Genomic DNA, 11,716 nt, shown 5'->3' on the forward strand with positions numbered 1-11,716 from the left:
AGATGTGGTAACATAGTTGACTTGTGAGCCGGAATCTAATAATGTACGGCCCTTAACGACCGTTCCGTTGGACGTTATAATGTCTACTTGTACCGTGGGTAAAATTATCTCCCTTTGAGAGAAATGAGTAGAATGAGAATTAATTGATTTCCTTTCCGTATTATTTGAACTAGATATATCGTCCTGATGCAAAAAAGTATGATGGTTTTGTTTGTACCTTAAGCAATTAAAGTTAGACCTACAATTTGTTATCTTATGAGTTGAATTTAAACATTTAAAACACATGGTATTATGTAGATTTAACGAATTCATTTCTTTCCGAACTGGATTTTGCTTTGAATTTATCGCATTTACCTATGAAATGATTGTTTCGACAAAACGCACATGAGTTTACCCTGCTTGATGGGTTTTTGTTCGCGACATGAGTTCTCCTGATTCGTTGACGGTTATGAGGGAATTCTTTCACCGTAGTTACAGATGCAGTAGATTGTAATACGTTACATCTATTCTGCAGGAATGTCTCTAACTTTTCGTACGGTGGCATTTCTCTGTCAACTAGAGATGTTTCCCAGTCCTTTAATAAACTAAAGGGTAATTTCCTTAGAACTAGACATTTTACCCATGGATCTAAAATTTCTCTCGCGTAACCCAATGATTCAATGTTTTTAATACATACCGTTACCTTATTCAATAGATCTCTCAATTCGATATATGATTCCCTTGTGATTAATTTTAGATCACAAAGTGAGTTGATCCTAGTTTAATTAGTGAGATTAAATCTTGGTAAATTGTATTGCTTATCTAAAATACTCCACGTTATTTCATAATTGTCTGAGCTAATATCTAACCCTGATACAGCTGCTAAAGCGGGACCGAGTAATGATTGATGCAAATATAGTAATTTAGTGATATTAGAATATTCAGGTTTATTTCCTATTTTATTTCCATTCGGATGGATCTCCCTGAAATGTAGGAATAGTTAACGTTGGTAGTTTATCTCTAGCAAATTGAATTGTTGCTTGCTCTACATTTAGTTTACTATCTTGAATGGATTGTCTATCTAATGTCGCCTTAAGATTTTGAACTGTCATTGAAATCATGTCGTACTCTTCGTCTATTAGATCCGCCTGCTCTATATCTGTGAGGTTATCTAAATACTCATAATGGAGTTTTTGGAAATAGTCGTATGCTTTTTTAATGAATTGATACTGTCCTTCATTTATTTCGGAGGTTCTTTCTATTTTCCTTTTTAGTCTTTGTAACGCGCCCGAATACCTTAATTCTATTGACGCCATTGTAACTTCTACTTTATTTTCTTTCGCTAATGTTTTTATCAATTGAGTATGACCTCGAGTCTGATGTACTCTAGAGCTTGACCTGCCTCTAATAAATTCTAAGTTCCTAGTTGGACTTCGAGTCTTACGCGACTTGGAAGTTGAAACTTCTATTTCCTCGTTTTCAGAACTTGACATTTGTTTCAAAAAGTTGCACTATTTCGTCTCATAAAAAAGTTATCCTCTACTGTAGCCGTCAATTGAACTATTAGTAGAGATGTGGTAACAATATTCAATAATTAACAGTGAATCTCTATATTCTACTTTAACTATTATCACCAGATTCTATCCAACACATTTTGGAAGAAAATAACAACACCTACTTGGTGGGTATTTGTTTTATGCCACCTTTGGCTACAAGTGAAACAACACTGTTTTAAACACTGTGTCTTGTGATTTGTTATCACAAACTGTTCCATCACACATTATGGAACGAAGAAATATACCGAATTGGTATGTACTTGATTTAAGCCACCTTCGGGCTGCAAGTAAAACAACACTGTGTTAAACACCGTGTCTTGTGATTTGTTATCACAAACTGTTCCATCACACATTATGGAACGAATAACTTCCACATTTATTGTGGAGGGGGGGGGGGCTAACTGTGACTTATTGTCGCAGTTTAAATTCGACACGTGCTTTCCTGATTTTACACTACATCTATTGATTTTACACTTTTAATAAGAAATTCGATGCGACCGATGAAACATTCCTTCGTGTGCGCGATATTATTATATACGATTACGTGAATATATATTTTTTTAAAACTGTCCTACTTACATGATTGTCCTTTTAAAAGATGGCCTGTGATTAAATACATTTACTTACTTGATATATTTTTTGCCGTTTATCTGATCGTTCTGATAATTTCGGATTACTTCTGTGTCCCATGCGCTTTTGTAGGTTATGTTTTTATGTATCTAATTTTGCGTCTCCAACCACGCGGTTACATGTACATCTGTATATCAATCGATTTATTGCTGAAATAGAAGCAAACATATTATTAGTATTGGAATGATAGGGATAGTATAAAAGGAACGATACCGATTTCTTAATAATTGACATCCATTTTTTCTCGACCACGTTTATCCTTTTGGTTTGTCCGTTTTGGTTTTGTGGCTTAGGTTACTGGTGTCCGGTTTGAAATGACCATCATGGAAAAGACTTCGATAATGGTTTAGATGTAGTTTATTGATATGTAAAATTATACATGTGGAATTTGGATCAGCAAAGCGTTCGAGACACACGACGTTCTCGAGCGCTCGCCCTATGTCGACTACCTGACCGGTTGCCCGGTTGAGTCGCTTCCGCTACGATTTATCAGTGACGCCAATCGACAAATTAGTTAATGAGACTGTGTGCCACACATCGATATATAAAGTCGGAACAGTAAGTGTAATGACCTCTAAAAGCACCCTGTATAAAAATGAAGAAGCTTCTCTTTCTCCTCAGCTCCATAAAACATGATAAAGCTCCTCAGAATAATTAATGAAAAATTGAAAATCGTCTAATTTGTAACAAATCTCTTCTATGAAGACCACGAGATGGTGTGAGCTTGAATATTCAATTCAGACTGATTTGATTCAGATATTTTCAACCATCATTCGCATACTTTCTGTCGGATACCGAATGAAGGCGAAAGCCTTCTACGATATTTTAAGAAAACATTATTTGCACATGGAGCTCAAGGCTGCTGATATTCCTGATATAAATATGGTGTATTCCAATATATTCCAGTTCCAGTGTATATTCCAATATGGAGCAGTGACATCGCATGGGGGAAGTTGCAGACCGCACCAGGGTGTCACCATCCTGGGGGGAGGGGGGTGACACCAAATGAAGAATATAATTTGATATGTATTTTCTTATGGAGGAATTTATTAAGATTTAGTTTGTTTAATATTAGTTTTTTTAGTCGGGAAACGAGAAACGTTGGGTTGGGAAAGGATGACTCCCCGACTTGCTACACAGGGTAACACCATCGCTTGTGACGTCACTTCATACGCATTCGGTGCGGTGCATAAATCGTTAAATCGACTAGGGCTGCCCACCCAGTCGTCCGCGGCTTGATTTTGGCTACGCGGCTTGGCTTGACTACGTCAAGTCGTCCGCGGCTTGGCTTGACTACGGGAGTCGTTCCCATATCCGCAACCAGGGGACCCGTGCGGTTGTATGGAGCTATACCTCCAGCTGTCCTCTCGTCGGGAGGAACCCCCCCCCCCCTCCAAATCAGTTAGTGCCGGTCGATCAAATCGTCCGTCTCACGGGTGACCAACTCGCCACCGACCAACTGAGCCTTCACCACCGCTTGGTCCATTTTCGAGGACCGGTACAATAATAAAAGGTTGTTGGTCCAGAGACACGTGCAGGCACTGCTCAACGCTGAGCCTGTGGGCCGTGACGTCGGTCAAGGGTTGCGGCGGCTGGTTGATGACATCACCATGCATGTCCGCACCCTCGGTTCCATGGGCATCGTGATTCCCTGTCTTCCAAGCTGGACCGGTACACGGCCCGGCAATGGGACATGCAGTCGGTGAAGCACGAGGACTGGACCTTCGACAAATTTTTAAGTTTCCTTAAGTTTCAGTACCAGGTGCAAATGAACGGTGAGCCCATCCAGAGGATGCTCGCGCCGCGCCCCTGCACGAATGTAACTACCAAGGCTTCCGTTTACCACTCGAGAGTCGAGGTAGCTTCCTGCCCTAAGGGTCGGGGTGACCACTTGCTCCACTCATGCTCATCGTTCCGGAAACTGGCCTTACCAGAGCGAACCAGCCTCGCGAAGAAGCTAAATCTCTGCATTAACTGTCTGCGTCCTGGCCACAAAGCACACAAACGCGTTGCTCCCACTGTCGCAAAGCACACCACACACTGCTGCACGCTGAGTCCCATAGCACTTCCAGGTACCTAGACGCCGCTCATATCCCAAAGGAAGCAAGTTTCGCTAATGAAGCGCCACACGCGTCTAGCCTTCATTCCCTGCATTCAACCACCAGGGCAGCAACAGCCCCTCGCACCGTTCTGTTATCCACAGTGGTGCTGTCTGCCCGTGGGAGCGATGGGCGTTGGAATAAATGTCGAGCACTGCTCGACAGTGGGTCGGAACTCAACATCATCTCTAATGTCCAACCACATGCATTGAATGCAAGCATGGTCGGGGTAGGCTGTCAGGAAACGCCAATCTCCCAGGGCGTAGTCCTGCACGTTGCTCCTCGGGGGTCGAGGAGCCATGCCAAAATAAAGGAGATGGAATTCTTAGTAATCCCCAAGATCATGAACGAAGTTCCATCCAGAGACGTGTCGGAATTACGGTTGGGGTTGCCACAGCGCATTTACCTTGCTGACCCCACATTTGATTCCCCGGGTGCAATCAACATGGTCCTCGGATGCTTGGCATTCCATCAGTCCCTCAAAAACGGTAGGAGGAACATTTCAATTCCTCCATCACTCGCCAGCGAACGGGGCTCTACCATTCACCTGTTGAACACTTCGTTCGGCTGGGTTGTTAGTGGGGAACTGGGCTCAGTCCCAACCACCAACCGCTCCGGGAACTGCCATCAGACAGCTTCTCGTGATCCGTCGGCGGACCGAAGAGTTCGTTTGCCGAAGTGTACTGTAGTGTGGTGGCTGTCTTTAGTTCCTAAGAAAATGTTTGAAAATCACGTTAGAAATAGTACCTCCATATCCAATGCTTATGTCTTATGTACATACTGCTTATACGCATGTACTGCAATGTATTCATTTATCATTTAAATAGGCTTAAATAATATCCGTTCAAATTGAATGTAGTTTCAAGTGTGGAACTTATTTGTTAACAATTTATATACCTCCCAGGATGAAGATAAGAACATTTCTTTTAGTGAAAAATTCACATTTTGTATTTGTTGTGTATTCTTGTGTAGAATGTTGATGTTCGTTATCATTGTTCGGACCTCAACGTGGACCTAAATATTGACTACTCGTTCGGAGGAGAATGAGTGTAATTAATTACCATGGAAATCTTTTGTATACGTGTTCAGGATAATCTATCACGGATGCGGAATGTACGCATATTTTTTCGATTCACATATTAGCTTTGCAAATAATTCTTTATCGATATATAATACATATTGATATTAAATAAGATATTTAATTGTAACATGTGTTTGGTTTTAAGTATATGAATAAAATATTTGAATCAATTGGGTTCGCACGCTGTAATGTTGAATTTATTTCGAATATTTTAAATAGATATAGTGTAATAATTTGACGATGTCCGTCATTAAATTTAAGCAAAGTCCACTATCTGAATCAAATGAATTGTATGTTGAAATCTTTGTTAATATTCCAACCCGGGGAGATTGTTCGAGCCAAAAGCCGACATGGCCGTGTTTTGGGCTCTTACGGACTGCGCGCTCGTCTGCCGATGCGCGCCAGCTGTCAAACCAGACGCTCGCGAGACGCCAACCGAGAAGGTCTTGGTGTGGCTGGTCTACCCTTCCTGACCGGCCAGCGTACTCATCCACAGCCCCGCCATAAAGGGGCAGAGGCGCCGAGCAAAACTCCTCGGCTCGGCCATTCAACTGTCAATAAACAGGTTAAGCTAAACTGACATTCTAATTCCCCCACGCCGCACCGTTCCAGAGCGAGCTGATCGAGACGACGACGACCACATACACAGTCGCTGGTCATCTACCCACACACACTCAGCCCCCGCAGCTATCGAAACATTGCTATTAATGCTTAATTGACGCTTCTCTACGCAGCACCGATCTGGGCGGATTCCATGGAAATAGAAAGGACGAGGAAAAAGTATGCCTCAGTACAGCGGAGGAGCGCACTCAGAGTAGCCACGGCGTACTCGACTGTCTCCGAGAACGCTGTTCTGGTAGTTGCAGGAATCAACCCGATCGATCTGCTCGCAAAGGAGAGGAAGCAACTCTTCGACGGCTCGAGAGGCAATGCATCGGAATCCCGAGAAGCAGCGACACGCAGGCGGAAGGAAATACGGCAAAAGCTGATGAGGTGCTGGCAGAGGCGGTGGGACGAAGAATGTAAAGGACGCTTTACCTACAGGATCATCCCATCCGTGGGCGACTGGGTCGAGAGGAAACACGGCGACACCAGTTTCCACTTGACACAGCTGCTGACGGACCACGGCTGCTTTGGCAAGCACATCCACAGGATACAAAAGGAGGCCGAAACAAAATGCTACCACTGCGAAGCCGAAGTGAACGACGCAGAGCATACCCTTTTTGAGTGCCCAGCTTGGGCGAAAGAAAGAAAAAGAATGAAGGAAATCGGAGTGACCTCACCTGAAAACCTGAGCAAGACGCTAATAGAGAAGATGGAAGCTTGGGTAGTCATCGACACGTTCGCGTCAACGGTGATGCGCAAGAAAGAGGCGCATGAACGAGAGAGAAGAATGCACGCGAGATGAATGGAATAAAGAAAGAAAGAACGACTAGAAACAAAGAATGAACGAAGATGAATGAATGGACCACCACTCCTTCAAGTAATACACAGAGGTCCCAGAGAGTGGAGGTCGGGGGTGGGGTTTAGCCGGTAAAATCCGGCACTACCCTGCAATTCGGACTGTAGGCTGTCTTTCGAAGATTCCCCACCTCCAGCGCAGCGAAAAAAAAGATGCTAAAATCGTAAAATATGCGAATAGATGCTAAAATAATAAACAAAAGTGAAATTTGCATAAAATTTAAAAAATTAATAGACAATGTAGAAGGGTCTTCCTATCCCTTTGCCCATTTATTATGTGAAGAAATTGAAAGGATAAAACAGAGCTTGCAGTTTACTACAGACGGTGTTTTTCCTGTCGAAACCATGCGACTGCTTTTGTCTACTACTGCAAACAAAAGAAGACAATTGGAGCTGTGTATCCAAAAGGCTGCTCAAAAAAGCGTTTTAAAACTAGACTTGCACTCAAGACTAAATGAGAAATCTATTCCTCCGAACATTGAGTAAACTATTCAATCCATCTGTGGCAGGTTCAAAATCTAATATTAATGTTAAAGAAACAGTTTTGTTTTTTAGAAACCTGCCATTGTTTAATGTAATGTAACAGAGGCTGAATGTTTGGAAGGATATCAGCACTTTTTAGACAATTAATAGAGAATATAAAAAAGTTGATCCACGCCGGATATATCGCTATTATTGATGACAACAAAAATTAAATATGAAGAGTTTGGTTGTGTCGTTCTAAAATCTATTTGGAGTCCCGTTAATAGTGTGGATGCTGAATGGTATTTTAGTAAATACAATATAATTGATACCGTTCGTTGCACGAATCTAAAAAAATTATCTGTAGAAATATGCTCCATTTTAAGTTTTAATCAATTTTAATTGGTATCATATTTTTATATTCATATTTTTTCTTTGTATTTTTATATTCATGTTTTTTTTATTGTAATTTTAATTTCAAAAGATTTTTGAATTTTTCTAATATCTTTTAATGGTTGTGTTGTCTTTAAATTGTATATGTACATAAATTTTGTTAAAATTCATCGAAATTTTTTATTATTTAAAATTAAACTCTTCATAAAAATAGATGCTAAATTGAACAATTTTAATGCCCAAAAACGCTAAAATGCAAAATGAAAATGTTAAAATTGACAAAAATAGATGCCCAAAATACGGGTCTCTACCGATGACCATCTATACATATTAAAATACTTAAACAAAATTATTTACTCGTTAATAAGAATATAAATCAGTTAGTTTATTGAAAAAAACGTGTAGTGATAAATTTAAAATATTCTCGATATTGTAATTAACGTTTTCTCGAGAAACAAGAATCTCGAATTTTCATAATAAAATATTCTCGAGAAATGAGAATCTCGAAATTTCACATCAAAATTTCACGAGATTTCTCGATCACAACCTCTAGGCGTGCTGTCAATTATGGTGAAATAAATGAATCCTTATTCATAATCATAAATTGAGATTTTGGCTTCCTAAGAAGCAAAGTGAGAATTTTATACTTACTCTACTGTGGATATTCTGCAATTTAATCATTTATTCTTCTACTTTTGGGTACACATTGTAAGAGATATAATTAAAAGAATCAGGGTGAAAAAAATACGATAGTGTTCTTTTTTTGTAAATTCAATTTTATTTACATTTATAAAAGCAAAACATCATTTCTGAACAATTAACGGTGAAAATATAATAAAAAACATCAGACTACAAATAATACGACATTGTACTTTTTTTTTGACAAATTCAATTTTATTAACAAATATAAATGTAAAATATCAAGTAAAATTGGACACACGGGGACAACTGCGATCAAACTCACACCACATTTACAAAATATAAATTCAAAACCCATTACAAATAAAATGTAAATTGCAAACGTTATTTTTACTTGAAATTAAATAGGTTACGCTCTTTTGCAAATTTTATTTTTATTTATTTATTTAAATTAATCATGCACAATCTTCTTCCAGATTACTCCAAATCAACTAGTGGACTACACAGATCAAGATATGTACAAAAATTATTAATAAAAACATGATTATTATACATTTTTACATTTACCATATATGTAGATTGCCATCAAACCCATACCAAATAAATTTGTTCAATATTTTGAATAAAATTATACATGCTGTTTTGCAAATGGAATGAACTCTACCTCAAACACATAAATAAGAGATACACATACGTATATATTCATACATAAATACACCAAGAGAAATCGTACACACCTACGTGTAAATTTAATTAGTGGAAAATGTACAGGTCTTTAAGGTTCCATTTGCAGACGAATACAACTTTTTATATACATTTATATATACATTTTTGTATATTTGTTCACATCTATTAACCACAAAATCTTCATACAAATATAATATATAATATGGATATTATAAAGAATTTGTTTGGTGAGTAGTTGGGAAATAAATATAAGGTTTTGGTACAACTGTTGTGTCACTATGACCCAGAATGACAAAAACTACATACAAATATTACATATATGATAATATAAGAGGCATGGCGACCGCAACTCCATCACTGATCTTATTCACAATGGCAATGTTTAACTGATATACTCTTTTTTTCTTCAAAAACATATTATTCAACATTAAATCTATGAATGTAATGTAATTTAAAATTAAGTGAAAACTGTTTGGCAACAGTTCAATAACATTAAATAATCGTTTATTTTCTATTACGGTAGATGAATGGACAGATTGCACATTAAGTAGATAATAAAACGTGACAGTTCATGTTATTGGAGACGATAATGATAATTTTGAAAATTATGCAGAAAACATCAAAATGTTAGTGGAACTTACACTTATGTGTGTAAAAATTTACAAATATATACGAAGAGTACACATGTATGTAGGTACATATTTATGTATATGTAGGCTCAATTACCAACATGGACTATCGTCATCTCCAGCATCGGTAATACCGGCTGCGGCTTTTATCTGGTTGTATAAACGATGTTGCTCCTCATCCCAAAACGGAGGATAGCCGACAATTATAAAATATACAAAATTACTCCGCAAGCCCAAATATCTACTGGCTTTCCGTACTGTTCATTCTTAAGAAATTTTTACACACATAAGTGTAAGTTCGATGAACTCCAAACCTAATCCGCCTACTGTATTCGCTACAAAAGACAAACCGTCGGCAATGTTATCTGTAAATTCCAATGCAAATATCAAAGAGAAGCTCATGTGGGAACATTTTGAAAGCACAACCAAATGAACATCAAGTTTGAAAGCGAATATTCCATTTGCATTCACTTTAAAAGAAATCAATTCCGACGGGTCGAACATTTAAAAACTGAGAATTTACTGCTATCTATGGTGAGAGGGTCTTAAGAATGAACTGTACGGAAAGCCAGAAGATATTTGGGCTTGCGGAGTAATTTTGTATATTTTATAATTGTCGGCTATCCTCCGTTTTTGGATGAGGAGCAACATCGATTATACAACCAGTCAAAAGCCGGAGCCGGTATTACCGATGCTGGGGATGACGATAGTCCAAGTTGGTAATTGAGCCTACATATGCATACATAAATATGTACCTATGTGTACTCTTCGTATATATTTGTTAATTTTTACACACATAAGTGTAAGTTCGGTGAACTCCAAACCTAATCCGCCTACTGTATTCGCTACAAAAGACAAACCGTCGGCAATGTTATCTGGAAATTCCAATGCAAATACCAAACGAGAAGCTCATGTGGGAACATTTTGAAAGCCCAACCAAATGAACATCAAGTTTGAAAGCGAATATTCCATTTGCATTCACTTAAAAAGAAATCAATTCCGACGGGTCGAACATTTAAAAACTGAGAATTTACTGCTAGCGAGCAAATCAAGGGAGCTGCTGTAAAATTAGCGGATTTCGGTTTGGCAATTGAAGTTCAGGGTGATCAGCAAGCCTTGTTTGGCTCTGCTAGAACTCCTGACTATCTATCGTGAGAGGGTCTTAAGAATGAACTGTACGGAAAGCCAGAAGATATTTGGGCTTGCGGAGTAATTTTGTATATTTTATAATTGTCGGCTATCCTCCGTTTTTGGATGAGGAGCAACATCGATTATACAACCAGTCAAAAGCCGGAGCCGGTATTACCGATGCTGGGGATGACGATAGTCCAAGTTGGTAATTGAGCCTACATATGCATACATAAATATGTACCTACATACATGTGTACTCTTCGTATATATTTGTTAATTTTTACACACATAAGTGTAAGTTCAATGAACTCCAAACCTAATCCGCCTACTGTATTCGCTACAAAAGACAAACCGTCGGCAATGTTATCTGGAAATTCCAATGCAAATACCAAACGAGAAGCTCATGTGGGAACATTTTGAAAGCCCAACCAAATGAACATCAAGTTTGAAAGCGAATATTCCATTTGCATTCACTTAAAAAGAAATCAATTCCGACGGTTCGAACATTTAAAAACTGAGAATTTACTGCTAGCGAGCAAATCAAGGGAGCTGCTGTAAAATTAGCGGATTTCGGTTTGGCAATTGAAGTTCAGGGTGATCAGCAAGCCTTGTTTGGCTCTGCTAGAACTCCTGACTATCTATCGCGAGAGGGTCTTAAGAATGAACTGTACGGAAAGCCAGAAGATATTTGGGCTTGCGGAGTAATTTTATATATTTTATAATTGTCGGCTATCCTCCGTTTTTGGATGAGGAGCAACATCGATTAGACAACCAGATAAAAGCCGGAGCCGGTATTACCGATGCTGGGGATGACGATAGTCCAAGTTGGTAATTGAGCCTACATATGCATACATAAATATGTACCTACATACATGTGTACTCTTCGTATATATTTTTAAATTTTTACACACATAAGTGTAAGTTCGATGAACTCCAAACCTAATCCGCCTACTGTATTCGCTACAAAAG

The sequence above is a fragment of the Arctopsyche grandis genome, chromosome 2, assembly GCF_051622035.1.
Source record: "Arctopsyche grandis isolate Sample6627 chromosome 2, ASM5162203v2, whole genome shotgun sequence".
NCBI lineage: Eukaryota > Metazoa > Arthropoda > Insecta > Trichoptera > Hydropsychidae > Arctopsyche > Arctopsyche grandis.